Genomic DNA, 18,629 nt, shown 5'->3' with positions numbered 1-18,629 from the left:
TGCAGGGGCCTGTCATACGGGGATGGTAACTGCCTGCTTATGAACGCAAGCGGGAGAGGCACCCGGTCAAGTTTGCAGCACCATCTGCGCGCAGGAGCAGCAGCGGCTTCCTTGCTGCCTGTTGTTTCAGCTGCAAGCAGAGCAGAGGCTTCCTCACAGGACGGAGCAGAGGTGGAGTAGGCACGGGCTCTCCCGTGGACAAGCGACCCAGGAGCTGAGCGGGAGCTTGGGAGGCCCTGGGCGGCCCGCTGAAGGGAGGCGCTTGGAGCCGCAGTGCAGGCTAAGCCGGGTTTAAACCCCTCTGCTGACTGGGGGAGGACCAGTCTCAGGGAACTTCCCCTGTGGGTCCAGCAGGTGGCGACCGTGCGCCAGTGGCGCCCTCACAACCCTGCGAGGCCAGGCCGCCCAAGATCCCCAGCCGGGAGTTAGATTCCTGGGAGTTAGATCAGCTGGGGCTGGGGCCTGTGGGACAAGGAGAGGGGAGAAAGCCCCTCCACGTCCTTGTCGGGGCCCTGGAAGGGTGCTGTGGCACGAGGGTAGCATCTCACTGCCACCGGCTCCCAGGCACCTGTCTTTGTGTGTGCACCCATGTGGATGGCCTCATTCACTCTGCTAGCTGCCAGGGTGCTGGCCAAGTTAGAGAGGAAAATTGATTGCATTTGAAAGTCCTACTGTATGGCCAGGGTCATCAGACAGTGAAAGACGTCTCCATGTGTTTACAGGGGCAAGGAGGCCTGCTGTGGATCGGAGGGCTCTTGGGCCCCAGGGGCTCAGTCCACAGCATGGTGGTGGGTAGTGTTGGAGAGAGAGAGAAGCCCTGTCTTGGAGCAGGCCAGTTGGATTAGTCTGGCTACCCATCAGGAGTGCATCTATGACACGTTACTTGTTCTTCTGGTGCCTCAGTTTCTCCACGTGTACGATGCAGACAGTGGGCATATAACCTGCATACTGCCGTGCAGTGTTTGAATGGTTTGGATACCAACACTGGCCCATGTAGCGGTAGGTGCAAAACAAATGTGTACTGGTGTCGCCCTTTCATTCCAGCCTCTCCTTCGGTAAAACGGGCAAAATCACTTCACCTCATCCTCCTGGAGGAATTCGTTCAGCTCCAGAAGAGGCATCCAGAGAAAGAAGTCACTCAAGTTGACACTGTCTCTTCTTCCTCTCCAGGTCTTCTTCCTTTCATAGGGGAAGCCAGGTTAGCTCGCCTCCCTGCGTGTATGCCCCCATGGCATGTGCTGCTCTTCTGCTGGCCGAAGTTACCTGGGAACAGGGGTCATGGTGAGCGATGCACCTGAGGGGGCCCCAGGCCCTGGAGGGTGGGCCGAGCGTGGCCTGGGCTTGTGCATACCTGTCCGGGCACAGCCTGTCTCTCGGGTGCCCTTGTGAGGCCCGGGACCCAGCCTCTGCTCCCACGTACCCCTACTCTCAGGTGCCCATCCCGGGCCGGGGTTGGGTGGCCTCTGAGAGTCAGGGGAGTACAGAGGGGGTTACAAACCCACTCCTCAGCATCTGCGTCCCTGCCTACCATCATGCGCCACCTCAGGTGCCTTCCCAAGCATCCTCAGTGTGAGACCTGAGAATTTTATTTGTAGGGTCTGCAGGTTGCTCTCAGCAGCTAGATGATCAGGACACAAAAGAGAAAACCCAAGCAATTGTCAGACCAGCTTCACTTATTTCCCTCCATCTCCCCCACCCATCCCACCTTCATCAGGATGTTTAATTCTGGGGTCCATGTCTCCAGGTACCTGTGCGGTGGACCGGCTCCCAGGACTTTGGGTGTAGCTCTTGCTGTGGTGGAAACAACCTCTTGCCATCCTACAGCTGGGAAGGAGCCACACTAGCTCCAGGGACTGGAACCAAGCTCCCAGCTCTGTTCTTGGCTGTACTACTGACTCGTTATCCAACCACATATGAGCACTTCTCATCCCAGGGTCTTCCTGAATCTCCCCAGCTCTCCAGGGTCTCACGGTAGCAGGGGACTGGGCTGTGGCACTGCGGCTGGAGCAGCTGGGCATGATGGCCAGGTGAGGAGACTTATTAACCACAAACACAGAATGTCAGCACCCAAGCCAGACATGGGATCAAGCCAAGCGAGCCCTGTGTCTAGTACCAAGGAGAACACACGGAACCTGGCACTAGATAGCAGCCTTCTAGCACAAGACCTCCCAGATCCGCTGTGGCAACACAGAAGGACAGCCGCAACCGAGCTGTGCCCACTGTGCTCTTGCTCTTGCAGCACCTGATCTGTGCACGGGATGCACCTGCTCTTCTTTCAAAAAACCCTCTCCTCCCTGAGCACTTCCATTTTCTTTTCTTTTTCTTATTTCTGCCATAAAATAAATGGTAGTCTTTCACATCCACTAATTGTCCTGCCCAATTCATTGTCTGGGACATAAATAAGAACCTGGGAAACACTGCTTGTCCCCACCCCACCCAATGATGTAGTTGATGAAGCCACCCAGGAGGTAATGGAAGGAGGGCAGGAGCTAAGGCCATTGGGAATGATTGTCCCCTGTCTCTGAAGTCTGTGGACTCAAGCTGAGGACTAATTTAAGGACTGCCCCCTAGAAGGCCCCAATCCCCTCCCAGCCCTCTGTCAAGTCCCTTCCTTTCCCTTCTCTCCTAAGACAGCCAGGGAGAAGCAGGGAACTAGATGGTGGTAAAAACTGGTGGAAGCTGGCCACCCCCTGGGAGCTGATGGAGTGAGGCATGAGAAGCCTGTGTGTTGGCTGAGCTTAGATCTCATTAGCACAGAGCCAGCTGAGATGCACAGTCCTTTAAGTCCTGGCCACTGTGTAGCTGAGCACAGATGTCCTCTGGTGGAGTGGAGACTGAGAGGCTCTGAATGCCCTGGAGGGGACAGAAGACCCTTGAAGAAAGGGTAGGGGCTATGGTCAGTGCTCCTATTTTCCTTGGAGATGGACAGGGGTGAGTGTGGTCACCAGTGCACCTGAGTTGGTCCCAGAGTTGTGGCCACTGTGGCAGCTGCTCCTGAAGGTACTTAGTCCCCAGAACTGCAGCCGCTAGTTAACACGTTGCTCCTCCCTGTTTAAAAGCAGCACAGCCTGTTTCAAGGTGCAGCTCTCCCTCCTTTGGAATGGTTGTCTTTCAAATAATTCATCTGTTTAAAAATGAAACCCTTTCGACTCAGACAATTTCTTTACTATCTAAAGATTCTGTGGGCCTTTGAATCAGAAACATCTGGTCTACCTCAGTTAAAAGGTGACTGCTTAGACTAAGAAAATGTAGACAATGTTGACAAGTCTGAAACCAAGAAAGGATTTTACCTGAAAGTCTGGAGATATGAGAGCAGGTGTTTAATTGAGGTATTTTAAAGGCTTTGAATTTAATTTGTTTACCTACTCTATGCTTATTTCACATATAAAAATTGACTGAAATGACATCTTCCTGTAAATTAGCTGTAAGCTAACCAGGTACTTCTGATGATGTGCAGTGTCTGCCCCACACAATGCATGAATGAGATCCCCAGGTTTCACTGGAGCAATATGCGGGCATCAATTCTGAATGGTAGGGGAGCACGCCATAAGAATACATGCCAGCTTACTTGTCAAAAGTACACTTAAAGGCACGTTCGGTGTGTTTTTATTTGCCAGATGTTATGATTACCATTCTAATCTAGTGGTAAAGATAGTTTTAGGAACTTGTAAGTACTGTAATGTGGGTTTGAAAAACCAAGTGAGAAAATTTTAGAGCTATTGTACGTTAGGTATTCTTGTGCTTTATTACGTGCGGTAATTAAAATCCATGGACATGTCTGTGAAAGTGTTATTCTAAGAACGCTGGCTGTGGTTTAGTTGTTATTCTGTTCCTTGCTAAGGAGAAGAGAGTGAAATCATTTCATAGCCAGGAGCTCGAAAGACCTTGCAACTTGTAGTTTGGAGAACATCTAGGGAGTGGATCCCTCAGTTTGTGACTGAGGGCTTGCTAGGCAGCCTCAACATTAGGCTGCATCCTTCAACATGGGATTGGTTTGACCCTGTTGGCTGGAAATGACTAATTTATAAGCTATGGTAACAACAGTACGGGCTCAGTACAAGCTAGCTCATGTTGTGAGATCAGTACAGGGTGGCAGTTTAAATTACACTATTTTGCAGTTAGACAGTTTCTGCAAAAAGCATAGAAAGTGGAGTGAAATTCCCCATGGTCAGGCTTTTATAACCTGGAACAACCCAGAGGCTCTGGTAGAGTGGCCCTTGAGGTAGAGGAAGTTGAATTTCTCGATGACCCTGTCTTCAGATCCCTACTTGCCTATTGCGGATATATGTTGTATCTGTTTGATGAAAGCACCTACTCCTCTCTCTCTTCCTTATAATCCTCAGGCTAGTGAAACACCCCCCTTCCTTCAAGTGACTCAAGAACTCCATCAGAACCTAGTGCCCAGAGGGATTCAGTGTTCCCCAGCCTCATCACACTCATGAGACAAATTTCAGTCCTGCAGGATATACTCAGAGTGGAGATTCCTACTCCTTCAACTTACCACTCATCCTGCCCCTGAAAGGGCCCAGGAGCAAAAGGAATTGCTGATATCCAGGCCCCTCTTTCAGTAGCAGAGATCCAACAATGCAAAGAATAGCCAGGCTTTCAGAAGATCCTAGTATGTTTGTAGATGGTTTCTAACTTTGACCCTTGCTTTTGACCTATTGTGGTGGGATGTCCAATTCATATTGACCACTTGCTGTTTCCCAGGTGAGAAACAGAATCCTAGGAGAGACTGGGAACTGTGCAGGTAAAACAGTACATTGCATGAAGGGAAGGAAATCACCCAGGTGAGGTTTTATTCTTTCAACAGAACCAAACTGGAACTATAATGCTAGCGATGGACTAAGAACGATGTCTAACATGATAGCTGCTCTTATCATAGGAATGAAAAGATGCATTAAGAAATCTGTTAATTATGACAAGGTGAGAAGAATCATAGGGTAAAGAGGAAAATCCATCTATCCTCCACAGCCAATTAGTAGAAGTTTTCAGATGTATACAAAATTAGATCCACTTCCAAAAAGGGACAGGCACTGATAGGAAATCATTTCATTTGTCAATCAACCCAAGATCTTCAATGCAAATTACAAAAACTTCAGATGGGCCCCCATATGCCTATGATCCAACTGTTGGATACAGCTTTCTCTGTATTCAACCATCAGGGTCCAGATGTGAGTGAGGAAACAAGGGTCAAAATTAGGGCGGTCACAATGGGCAACGCTTTACACTGCTCCAAGTGGCCTAAAAGAAAACCTATCGATGATCAAGGAAAGGGCTCCTGATTTAAGTGTAAAATTGGGCACTAGATGCCCCAGGCCATGGCTCCTTTCCTCTTCCATGTGTTAGGTGGCCAATATGCCTAATGCGTGGCATGGGAGGACTGACTGTCCCCCACCACAGAGAGGGCAAGGCCAGCCCCAGTGCTCATCTCCTGCTCTGATGAGGACCAAAGGTGCCTGAGGCACTTACATCACCTTTTCTATGGACATCACCTTCTCCCATGAGCAACCCAGGGCAACCCTGGGTGTCATGGGTGTGTCTTCAGTTACTGGTGGATACAGGGCAGCTCATTCTGGTCTAACCTTTCCTAGAAAGCCTTCCTGCAGATTCATAGCTATAATAGGAGATGAGGGGAGTCCTGGTCAGAGGTTCTCTCCTCCTACACTGTCATGTCAATTCAAAAGCCAAATATTTTCCCATGAGCTTTGGATTGTTCCACAGTGCCCTTCTCCCTTGCTAGGAAGAGATTTAATTGCAGAGTTGGAGCAATTTTCAAAATCCAGCAAAGACCACCCAGATTTTACCTGTTGAGACTACATCAGGTCTCCCTGGCATAATTAGCCAACAGGTAAACCCTGCTGCATGGTATAATGGAATACCTGGTGGGGAAAATTCAGCAAAGCCAGTAATTATAAGACCCCAGCCAGTTTTCTAACAGAAAGCAGTATCCAATATAAAAACAGACATCATAAAGCCCTCCAGCCTCTCACAGTCAGGTTTCTCAAACATGGCCTTCTGTGGCACTGCCAGTCCCCTTAAAATACTCCCATTCTATTCTCTCTGTACAAAACCTCAGCCTCATTAACACGGCTGTAATCCCAATCCTCCCTCTAGTGGCAGATCCCTATATGATTCTTTCACAGATTCCAGGAGACATAAATTCATAAATTGGTTTTAAGTTCTAGACCTTAAAATTGCTTTCTTTTCTATTCTACTCCATCTAGATTCTCAGTTTCTATGTGCCTTTGAATGGAAAAATCCCATGTAAAGTGAGAAACGGTAGTATATGTGGACAATTCTTTAAGAGGGCTTTAGACATAGCCTTCACCTTTTTACTTGGGCACTAGAAAAAAGACTTAAAGAGCCTAAAGCTTAAATAGGGGACCATCTTACAGTATGTGGATGATATTTTAATTGCAGCCCAACTTTGGAGTTGTCCCATTATACTACCCAAATCCTTAATTTCTAGCTAAGAAAGGTTATAAAGTCTCGAAGGAGAAAGCTCCGATATCCTCCCAGAAAGCCCAATACTTGGTATACCAAGAAAACAATGGCTGTCTAGGGCCAGATCCAAGCTATCTGCAGTCTGAGGCCCACTGCCACCAAACAACAGCTTTACTCCTACCTGGAAATGACTGGCTTCTGTTGGGTTTAAATCCTCATTTTGGACTAACAGCAAAGCCTTTACATGATACTGTCAAGCATTCTGAGTCTATACCCTGAGAATGTGCAAAAGTGAGTGACACTATATTTTTAGAAATAAAATATGCCCTTCCTCAGGCTCCAGCATTAGGGCTACCTGATTTAAGAAAATCCTTCTTCCTATATATTTCAGAAAAGAGAGGAATTGCTTTGAGTGTCTCAACCCAAAGACTGGGAAAAGAACTTCATCTACTAGCTTATTTTTCAAAAAAAGTTAGATGCAGTGGCCACTGGATGGCGAGCCTGCCTGAGGGCAATGGCAGCTAAGCTATGCTAATGGAAGAAACTCTGAAATTAACTTCAGGACAAAAACTATAAGTTCTGACTGCCCATCAGGGCAGGGCTGTTCTTGAGATGAAAAGCTACTTGTGGTTGACAGTGGAATGACTTACCAAGTATCAGATCATGTTTTTAGACAACCCTGAGGTTACCATAAAGACTCACACTACTCTTTATACTGCTTCATTGATGCTTACACAGGCACAGAGTTAGTTGTTCTTGTGAACAACTCCCAGACCCATGCAAGCAGGTAGGGGACAATAGTGACCTGCTCTTCCAAGGCCCTGAGGAGGTGTGGTTCATTGATGGAAGTAGCTTTGTCCAAGAAGGACATTGAAAAGCAGTTTATGCAGGGATCAGTTCACAGCAGGTCATTGAAGCCAACAACCTTCCCCCAGGGACTCAAAAAGAGGAACTCATAGCCCTTTGGGCATTGACATTAGGAAGGTGCAAAAAATAAAATGTCTATACAGTCTCTAAATATGCCTTTCTGCACTAGTAACCACAGATAGAGCCAGCTCCATGGGAAATCAGAAGGCCATCTGAAGGAGGAGGGCTGCTCCTGTGAACCTCTGGAAGACCTGGGTCTCCTCTTTTAAAGCAGGATTGCAATTCCACTTCCAGGACAGATAAGTCAAGTCACTAATGACACCCAATCTATCATAGCTTAGATGGACACTGGTGGCTTATCCAGTATCCCTTTTCAGGACAACCAGACTCTCTTCTGTAAAACATGTAGCTCAGCAGTTCTCCAAATATAGATGCTAGCTCCTTATTTTATAATGGGTTCTCCTGTAGAGACAGGAAGTAGTTATATGAACACAGAGACTTCCATTCCTCAGCACTGCATAAAGAACTATGGGGATTTATGTCTCTCAGAAGAACATGCAGTAGGAGGCTAGAATGCACCGAACCTGGCACCTGATATCAGTCTTCTAGCACAAGACCACATGGGACCTCCCAGATCAGCTATGGAGACACAGAAGGACATCAGCTATTGACTTTGCTGCCATTGCTCCCTTCCTCTTGCAGCATCTCTTCTGCATGCAGGACATATCTTCTCTTTTTCCTTCACAGCACGTTTTTCTCCCTGAGCATTTCCTTTGTGCTTCTTCTTTTTTTTTTCTTTTCCTTATTTCTGCCCTAAAATGCATGGCAATCTCACTTCCTCTAATCATCTTGACCAATTCAAGTGACTCTCATGCTCAGACCTCTGTCTTACCACCTGTGCAATGAAGGGCTCAGCTACATGACTTCTAAGCACTCATAGCCTGTGACTCTGTGAACACTGAGGGGTCACAGAGGCTCTGGGGCCATCTTTGCCAGATGTGGTGACAGCCTGAGTGTCCCTCAGAGACCTGGGATAGGCTGGGTTTATTGTACCAGCACAATGTGGCTGGGTGGGAATCAACAGCGGAACCAGGCAGGAGAGAGGGCAGAAGGAGCATGGACTCCTGGCTGGTCTTCTTGGTGTCTCCTCTTCTTGGGCTGTTGGAGGTTTGACCACAGGAGCCAGGGCAGATCCCTCTCCTTCCTCAGCCCTGCACTAACTGCTCTCCCGCTCCCAAGCCTGCTTTTTCCCAGGGTCCATTTGTGGCCATCATCACCCGCTACTCCTACGTCTCCCCACCAAATGGTCCCCGATGAGTGCAGCACAGCCTCCTCCCATGCACCCTCAGCCTCCTCATCCTTCCCCTCAACTTTCCCACTGGGTACACCTCAGGGACAAGCTGGAGAAGCTAACTAAGTGGGCAGGATGGAGCCCAAAACTAGCAAAGCTGTCACCATGGAGATGTAGGCAGTGAACAGCCTGGCCCAAACCCACCTGTGCAGAGCAGATCCTGTGGGGCCACGTTTCACCCAACACAAGAAGTAGAACTGCCCCTTTTCAGAGTTCAGGAGGAGAAATCGACCCATATCTTATACTCACACCTTCTAAAGCACTTTGCGTGTGGATGTGTGAGTGCTTCTCCATCTCCTTCCTCTATCATACTCAAGCCTCTCCAGGCAGGGTTGTCGTAGTCTCAGTAACCCCACACCTGACAGCATCTCAGCAAACAAGCCTTTGGTCTTTGGATTCTGTACTCAGGAATGGGCCGGGGAGTGAAAAAGTCAATGATTTGATGTCTCACCTTGCAGTGGGAAAGCGGTACTGAGTGTGCCCAAGAGTGAGTACGAGTCTGTTTATTTCTGGTGTGGCTGCTGTCTCTGGACATCATTTTGTTCCGAGTGCCTGCACGTGTATCAGAGGCCAATCAATCTTCTGATCTGCCTAGAGAGTGGGGCTGTGAGGGCTAACGAAAGAAAGACAACAGAAACATAATTTCATAGTACACAGGGGGCTGAGAGGTCAGTGCCAGCCTGGGCGAAGGCAAAGACACTCCGAGTCAGCTCTTACTTGTTGGGTACACACAATAACGGAAGACAGCGTCGGGTGACTTCAGCGTGGCAGGAATCCTATGCTGATGAGGATCTTAGGTCAGTGAGGAGGTGAGGGGGGCAAAGCATTCCTACCATAGCAGGTGGGATGAGATGATAGACTGAAGAGGAGTCTGTCCTCCCCCAGGTGAAAGCTCTCACTGACTGTATCACTACTCTGTTCTCAGAGCCAGGACATCTTCAGCTGATGTAATATTGCCCTTGAGCACCACAGCATCAGGGCACCACTGAGGCTTTGTGACCAGAGTTATGTTTCTGCATGCCATAGCCAGCTGGCGGGCAAGGTGACATTGGGCCTCCGATAGCCTTAATTATAATTTAATTATGAAATGATTTTTCTTCAGAAAAATAGAGAATGGCTCTTGACACCTGTGGGCTCTTGTCTTGTTTTGATTGACTTGCAGTACTGGGGACTGAACCCAGGGTCTTCACCCTGCCCTTTTTATTCTTTATTTTGCAGAAAGATCTTGCTGAGTCACTAGGTTACTTGGGCTGCGCTTGAAGTTGCAATCCTCTTATCTCAGTTTCCTAGGGTGGGTCACCAAGCCCAGCTCTGTATGTTTGTATGTGTGTAAGGTGGGGGGAGACAGAATGGGGCAAGAAAAAGGGCCATGTGCCATGTTTGAATACTGTACTTGTTTTCAGACACACACACACACACACACACACACACACACACACACTTCCACTTGTCTTTCTCTGCATGCTGTTTGCTTCTCTCTTCTGAAACATTTCTGAAAGGGCCACAGTGGCAAATAAAAGCTACTAAGATCAATGGTTCTCTAGTCCCCACGGGAGACTCGGAAGTCCGCAGAGAGAGCTCCGACTGCGTGCTTTGCTAACAGCCTCTGAAGAGGGATGGGAAGCAAGGAGAAATGGGACAAATGGGCTTGACCACCCTCTTCCAAATGGGAACAGGACTCGATCACAGGGCAGCAGAAACAAACACCTGCTGGGCTTTTGGAACCCAGAACTGGAGGAGATCCTGGAAAAGTTTGCCTGGAGCTGGCTCTGTGCCTCCAGTATTTTTATCCCTCTTCATAACTGCTCCCCTTGGCTCTTTTTAATATGTAGTTGAGCTTTATTTTTGAGGCTTCAGCACTCAGGGAAAGTAAAGAACTGTTGAAGGTTATGCAGTGCTATTTGGGACCATTTACCCTTCAGGCACTCTAGTTAATCAGCTCAAGGCCAGGATTGGGAGGCTGCATCCCATGGACAGAACGCTCATGGAAAACTCCTCGCAAGTGGTACAGTATGGGAACACATCTCACACACTTTTCCATGCACAGTTTGAGTGCCTTCCGACGTGGCTGCCCATTTTAAGGCAATTTTTTGGAAGGCAACCTTTTTTGTGTGGGAGCACACAGGAGTAAGGTATGTTCGTTTGCAAAGTGGGCAGTATAAGGGAAAATTAGCCATTTGAGGGTTCAGAAGTAATGTATACCCATGTTTGTGGCTGCTTCTGGCTGATTAAGCAAGAAAAAAGCAAGTGATCTGTACAGGGTCAAGGTCGTGTCTGAATGAAAGATGGTCTTGGCTGGGGAGGACTTGATATAGTGAAGGGTGGTAGGTAGAGGGGCACTGGAGAAAGTTCTGGGTGGTAAAGATGCTATCTCTGGTTATCATGAAGGATTACTGAGTGTTTATTAAAATGGAGAAAGTTATTTGTATATGGTAAAACAGCCAGATTCCCAACTAAGACTTTAGACACTCATCTTGATTCACAAAGATACATTGTAACTGGGAGTAGCAGTCAGCAACAGTTGCTCATTGGCCAAGACTGGAGGCCCAGGGTTATCAGGTGGGAAGATCCTATCAATAGAAGAGGTCCGGCTGCTCACCCCATCTTCCTTGGGGCTCAATAGTGGATGTTTTAGGTTTCTGTCTACCTCCTCATAAATCGGGGCACACCCAAGGTGGAGCCCCTCCATGTCCCCTTCATCTAAGAATTCCGTGAGGATCTCCGCCTCCTACCGCGTGGGTGCTGCATGCCTGCTCAGCTGACCACACTGTCCCACAAGCTTGGGACCAGGAACAGGAGAGAGGCCCCTGCCCCTTCCCTCACTCTCAACTTTGATTTTTCTTGCATTTCCCTTATAAAAGGAGAAGCCCTCAGATAAAGAGGCCCATTTCCCTCTGTGGCCACTGGGTCCTTGGGTTGTCTTTAAAATGTCTGATAAAAAAAGAAACGGTGGGTGTTGGAAGTTTAACCCCTCTCAGTCAGGATGAGGAATCTCCCAGGTGCGAGAGCTGCATTCAGCAGGTGGTACCTGCAGAAATGTGTGGGGGAAGAGGAGGGCACAGAAGACGAAGGAGGGAGCTCTTGTGGGGGCTGGGAGCTCATGGACTCAACAAAGCAAGGGGTGTTCATTTAACTCAGACTCTACAGAGCCTGTAAACGTTGCGGGAGATCGCCTGATGGGGAGGTGGCCCTGGGGATCAGAATACCTGAGTTCAGGATTTGCCTTCTTCTTGGCTGGGATAGGGTCCCAGGGTGGTTCCTGCCATCATCTAGTGGATTTTAGAACTTGGGATAAAAGGTGCATTCAGCTTTAATGGATGTACTCCGACAGGAATAAATAATGGCCCATGGTCATTAAAAATCTTCCTTTAAAAAACACTTAATGCCCAGTGGCTGGAGCATGTCTATAATTCAGCTACTCAGGAGGCTGAGGCAGGAAATTTACAAATTCAAGACCAGCTTAAGGTGGCTTACCAGGACTCTCCCTCAAAATAAAAATTTTAAATGGCCGAGGGTATAATTCAGTGGTAGAATACTTGTCTAGCAAGCACAAGGCCCTGGATTCAATACTTGACACTGAAAAAAGTTATGAATTTAGCAATGTAATATTTTTTTAAAATGGAAGAAAATTCCAGTTTTAAAATAATTATAAATAAAAATGTAAGCATAAAATGTTAACAATGGCTGTCTCTGGATGATGGGATTAAAATTTTATTCATATTTTTCCCAGTATTTATGATGCCTGTTTTGTTTAATCATAAAATTGCGGTGTTTTAATGTTATATTTAATAATATAATGATACACTCAAGATATGTGGGCTATTTTGTGAGAATTATGAAAGGACTGGTTTCCCTTGCTTGAAGGTCTTTCTTGTTGACATAAAGGCATAGCTAACCCCTGCTGACCTTTCGTTCACGGAGTGCACAGACATGAAAGATGCTGCTTTCTAGGCACTGAGGCTGGTATCAGAGACCCGGACAAGCCCAAGCCACCCTGATTGCCATCATGAGGCCCACAGAGGCAATTCTTTCAAAGTCACATCTTCAGTTACACCCGCTGCTCTGTGGAAAGTGAGGGAGTCAGCCAGTCTCGGTGTGGGAGGGAGGGACAGAGGACTCTGAGCAGTGAGCTCTCTGGACCTCTGAACATCAGCACATGCCACAGAGTAAGTCTGAGTCCTTTTCTTCAAGGCCACTGAGACGCTGGACATTTAAAGAGTTACCCACATCTGAGAACTAACCATGCAGACCAGGGATGCATTTAGGGTCACAAGAAAGGCTTCTTAGAGTGAACACCTCAGGGGCGTTACAGAAAACAATGTTCAATGCCACTCCTGAAACTGTGGCAAGAAAGACTTCATCCAGGACCATCGAGGTAGGTTTCAGCACCCCTCAGGACAGTCTCGCAGGGGGAACTGAGATTAGGCTTCACCTCACCTGCACTGTGGGCAAGCAGGAATCTGCACCCCAGGACAGAGTGGCCAGTGGGTGGAAAATGACCAATAAGTGGGAGGGTTGGGGGACCCTGGCTATGCCGACCCCAGCAGGACTGTCGGGGCATTCAGGGCAGGGCAATCCGACAGCACCTGGAGTGGGATGAGGGGACCACCAGGTGTCAGGTGAGGGACACGGAAGGCGGGGAAGCTCTTAGCTAAAATCAGACTTGGAGGACCAGGGATTTAGTTCAGTGGAACTGCCCCTGCCTTGCAAGCACAAGGTCTGAGTTTGATCCCTGGTAACAACAATAATAACAACAACAAAATGAGACTTGACAAGGCCATGCACTGATGGGTCTAGAACAGAGGTCTGACAAAACCTGTCCAAGGAAAAATCCTGTCAGGGAGGTTTGAAAGCCGCCATGTCCTGTGTGCAGCAATGTTCTACCAGGAGTAGAGTGGCAGTGACCCTCAGCCGAGGTTGCGCACGACTGTAGTATCTCAAAATGCCTTTCTTTGGGAAATAAAAATAATGCCTTTCAGAAATGCAAAGAGACTCAGCAGAATCCACACAGAAACAGAGCTAGCGATGGGACGTTGGCCTTTTCTCTCCCTGTCCAGACTGTCTCTCCATGTCCTCTCACAGGCCTGTTTACACAGCCTACCGCTGAGCCCCAGCTGGCAACCACACATGCCCATGGGAAAAGTAAATCGATGCCAGGCTTCCATTTTCTACTCTCGCCCTGTGTCTTTTTCCTGTTCCCTCCTCTTTCTCTGATATATAGAGTACTTCTGTGCTGGTTACATTTCCTATTTAGCTCTCCGCTGCAAAATATCAAGATGGTGTCAGCACAGAAAGAGAGAAAGCAGGAAGACACAGAGGAAAAAGAGATTTGAGAGGGGAAACAGCTGAGGTTCTAGAGAGGCGCCAAGGAAGCTGCACGGGGCCCGACTTCCAGAGGGCCAGCAGCAGATCCGCGGGTGGTGGCCTCCCAGGTGTGCTCAGCAGTGTGAGTCCACACCAGCTCGGTGCAGAGCCCTGGGAAGGAGTCCCCGCTGCACCTCTTCCTGTTTCTGGCCCTTCAGCCCCTCTGACAGCGAGTTTCCCTAGATGGCCTTTGTGACTTTCTCCTCCCCTTCGCCCTGCCTCAGTTAGCGAGGAGAGTAGGCTGGTGAAGAAACACACTTCCTCATGTTACCTAAAGATGACTAAGTGGCTAATAAATTCACGGATGCACTTTAAATAAATGCTCAGATGCGATGCGGAGGACATCAGTAGACACGGCCTTTCGAAGCCTTTGTGGGGTTTGAATACTTCATAAAAAGAAGAAACTCTTAATTACAAAAGCTTTACGCTTTCTGTATCTGAGCTGTAAGAGTTGCAGCTTGTGAAAACGTGAACTCGCTTCAGGGGATCATCTAGGGTTTCAAACAATCGCGGTGGCAGCATTGTAACAGGGTGAGTCACTCAGGCTGCCCAAGCTTGCTGCAGTCCTGTGCTCGGTGTGTCTCTGGCCAGTGCGGGGGTAGGGGTGGCTAGAGACCTGTGCAAAGTGTGAGGGGCAGATGCAAAGCTGGCACAGGTGCAGCCCCTCACCTGTGGACTCGTGCTTTTGCTGTGGGCACCGGGTGCTGGCCCACTTTCCTTATGGCCCTTTTCCAGCCTACGTCCTGGGCAGGTAAGTGCTTAACTCAGTGGCAGAGGGTGCCAGCTTCTCCTGTGGCAAAAGCCTGCTGGCCAGCACGGAGAACAGTCCTGGCTCCATCCATCCTTCCCATGGCTTTGCTTGTCTTTGCCCTCTCCCACCTGCCACCACGTTCCCTCCCTGGCTGCCTTTCCATAGGGCCCTGAGCTCCTGCAGCATATGTGACAGAAGCAGCCTTACAGAGGCCATTCAGCCAGACCCACAGCAGGCTCTTATGATTCATGCCTCCTGCAGGATCTGCCACTCTGATGAGACCCTGACAGACACAAGCTGCTTGTAATTTGCACCAGCTATGTACCAGCTCTACAAACTCCCGGAAAGCCCAGGAACAGGGACGGAGAAAAGTTGTCTGGAGGCAGCATCTGCACCTGCATGAGAACCAACAGTTGAAAGGAAGTAGAGCAAACAGCCATGATGGTTAGTGCTTCTTGGAGGAGAGGAGCAAAGGGTGCCTCCAGTGGAGGGAGGTGTGAACTGCCCAGTCCTGGAACAACCCTGGAGGCCAAACTGAAGACCCACATTCTCTAAAGGACCCCATCTTGCAAGGTTCCACCACTTCCCAAAAGTGTGTCCCTGGCATAAGGTGCTGGACACCTTCCTTTGTCTGCTATGTAGGAGGTCATTCAGGGCTTAAGATCATCACAGAGAAATCCAAGACCAGAAACCTGAAGTTCTTGCCTTGTGATGAATAGCCTCAATTCACAAGTAAGGAGACTAGAAAGCGTGGGTGATCAAGTAAGGTTCTTTTTTTCTTTTTCTTTTCCTCCTCTCCCTTCACCCCTCACCCAATTAAACCACAGGAAGAGAGAACAGAGGTGAAAGTGAAGAGACTCGGTGCCTTGGTGAAGTCCAGGGAGGTGGCAAGTCCTCTACAGAGGCTGAACATACCTGCAGACAACAGCCAGGCCATCCATGGAGGCAGAACTCGGGCCACAATCTGCAGCAGTGAGCCCAGGAAACAAACCCTTCATCTCCAGGAATTAGCCCAGGACCTCAGCAGGGTCTGTAAAATAGACAGACTGGTAGGAAACAAACCACTATTACTCTTAACTCCTACAGAAGGAGAAATAACAACTCCTGTGAGCCCGCTTTCTGCTGCGATAGCACGATGCTTATATAATCATCTTATAAAGAGAAAGGTTTCTTTGGTTCACCATTTTAAAGGTTCTGACCCACAATCTGTGGCCCTGTTGAATTTGGGCCTGTGCCCAGGCAGCAGGGTGGACAGGGAAGAACAAAACTGCTCCCTCGGTGGCCAGGAAGTAAGCGTGAGGAAGGAGCAGGGGTCCTTGCTGTCACAGGCCCAAGAGCAGAGTGTGCATGGTACAGTGGCCCCGAGGCCCAGCTGTGTCCTATTCCTGAGCCCATGAGATTTCCACTCTGCCTCACAGCTCCGGGCCATGCTACCCCAATCCATGGAAATTCCCGAGGCTTTGGTCCGCTCCGATGAGAGTCTTCCTCCAGAGGAGTGGGCTGGGCTCTCGTCCTGGCACGGACTACCTCACTCTTAAAATGACATTGGTTAACAGACCCTTATACAGCGCCTACAGAGCTGGCTTCACATCCCGACAGCATGCGCGGCACCCTTCACTCAGGTGCGGGCTTCCGGCCCACTCTGCCTCCGGCTTCCTGCTGGGTGCAGAGAGAGGGACGGGGTCAGGGCTCAGAGCTCCCTGGAAGGGAAGTCGGGTCTGGGCCTGAATCTCCAGAAATACCCAGCACAGGGTCAGAGCTGACTTGGCCCAGCTGCTGCTCTAGCAACTGTAACTTCTGGCTCAAAACCAGGTCCTCCTTTATCTCTAATGATTGCAATGCGCCAGTGGCAACCACGAAGGCTGCAGTTTTGAAGCTGAACCCAATCTCGGAAGCAACCCTCCTAAACATCCCTCCTAAACATCCCTCCAACCCATCATCCCTCTCCGTCAGCGCAGGGCCCAGACCTGCGCAGGAGAAGGGAGTCAGCAGGTGGCACTGCGTTGGGTGAGAAGGCATCAGGCTGCCACAGCCCCGGGAGTCTGCACACTCAGGTATAAATCTCTGCCTCTCGGTTATGATAAAATGCTGGACCTCCCACGCGTTGGAGACTGCTTAGAGGTAACAAGAGAGGGCCTGGGAATTCTTCTGGACTACCAGTTGCTCATACCTTGTCACTGGGCACCAAGGCAAGTGGGGGAAGACAAAAGGTTAGGAAGAGACACAGAACTCAGCAGCGAAGCCTGATAAGGAGAGAACAGTGACCGGAGCCAACAGGGCTCTGCTTTTTCTTCTCAGGAACCCACAGCACCCTCCTGAAACTGGTTCAACTTTTGGTTTCCGTAGCCATAAACTGGGGCTGATAATCACATCTCCCTCCTGGGTCGTTTGGAAGGACGTGTGTGTGAAAGGCATAGTTCAAGGTTGGCAAATAAGAGGAATCTAACAAATGTTAACTACTGTGAAAACATAATTCTAAAGATTCAGGGGAAAAAGTCAAACCAGTCTTATACTCTGACTCACGGTGTCTGGCTCCAAATGTGGTAGGGCTTTCCTTACCCCCCACCCTGCAGGGCTTCAGCAGTGGGGTTCAATTCTGACGCCCCAGGCTGAGGCTAGTCCCCAAGTCTGCCCCTCCAGGTCCCTTGGATACTGGCCACATCCTGGGTTGTTTCTTGGGGCTTCTGGCCCACAGGCTGTAGATCTGGGTTCCCCAAACCTCTGCACGGGCTCCATGACTTTTCCAGAGTAGCTGAGGGAAATCCTTAAACCCTTACTGCAGGGGAGGCAAGGACAATCTGCAAGGGCTGCAGCCAGGGGTGAGGAGCCCGCAGGACTCCCTGGGCACCCCCTCCAAGCACCCCATGTGTTTGGCTGTCCAGAAGATCTCCAGATCTGGTTCTTTTGGGGGCTTATGGAGGCTTCATGACATAGACGTGATTGATTAAGTTATTGGTCAGTATTGATCACTTTAAGCGCTTACTTCCTCACTTCTCCCGGAGTTGGAAGCTGAATGGTAAGGTCTCAACCCCTCTAACCCTGCTTTTGTTTTTCCACTGAGCAGTTTCCATCTGGAAGCCACCTACAGGCTGCAGGCCCTCAGCCAACTCATTAGCACACAGCACAATTCATCACTTTGAAGATCCAAGGATTTTCAGAGCTGTATGCCAAGAAATGAGGTTGAAGACCAAATACGTATTTTACAATTTTACAGTAATAGCCCCAGTTTGAATACAGTTTGAATTTTACATGAACCCACTGTAACCTATGAATTCAATGTTGTAGTTCCCATTTTATACCTTAAAAAATTAATAGATCGGGACAGGCTAAATTGCTCACCCAAATCAGGTAAGCGATAGAAATGCTTCCAAGGGTCATGCACAGAATATGGCCTTGGTGGAGTTAGCAGCCACCCTTTCCTCATCTCAGCTCAGAACATGCATACACACGTGCACACACACTCACACTCACACACACACACTGCACTTCTGTCTTATTCTTGGACTCTATAGCAGCAAGCTCATACCATTTGGTAACTGGCTTTCAGTACAACTCAGTCTAGTAGAATAACCATGAGGAGGAAAGAGCAGCCAGGCCACTTTGAAGCCAGCCATGGGGGTATTCGATGGGTATTCCTCTGTTGGCAGCCACAAGTGCTCTGAAGCATCACTGGCAAATCCAAAGGTTGGTGGCTGGGCCCCTGCTGAAAGTGTGGAAGTCCTTATTATGATCCTCAATATCAAATCCCTGCTAGCAGCGCCAGCCTGCTAAAAATAAGGAAGTTATTTCCCAGGATTAATCAAAAGAAAGAAAGAGGTGGGAGGGTGGGGGATTCAGCACTAGGCTGAG

The 18,629-nt window shown here is 49.0% G+C and overlaps 1 long non-coding RNA gene across 1 annotated transcript; it reads right to left on the bottom strand.

The window, feature by feature from the left end:
• Nucleotides 1-1,215: 1,215 nt before the first annotated feature.
• Nucleotides 1,216-15,953, bottom strand: LOC117286965. The gene is made up of 3 exons (XR_004518164.1): nucleotides 15,696-15,953; nucleotides 9,117-9,278; nucleotides 1,216-1,263 (listed from the first exon to the last, which is right to left on the bottom strand). It is a non-coding gene; the product is annotated as an uncharacterized LOC117286965 (long non-coding RNA).
• Between the last annotated feature and the right edge of the window lie 2,676 nt (nucleotides 15,954-18,629).

This window comes from Fukomys damarensis, unplaced genomic scaffold (genome assembly GCF_012274545.1).
Source record: "Fukomys damarensis isolate Sample0158 unplaced genomic scaffold, DMR_v1.0_HiC HiC_scaffold_19, whole genome shotgun sequence".
Lineage (NCBI taxonomy): Eukaryota > Metazoa > Chordata > Mammalia > Rodentia > Bathyergidae > Fukomys > Fukomys damarensis.
Note: the sequence above shows the minus strand (reverse complement) of the source record. Positions and strands in the feature narration are given on the sequence as shown.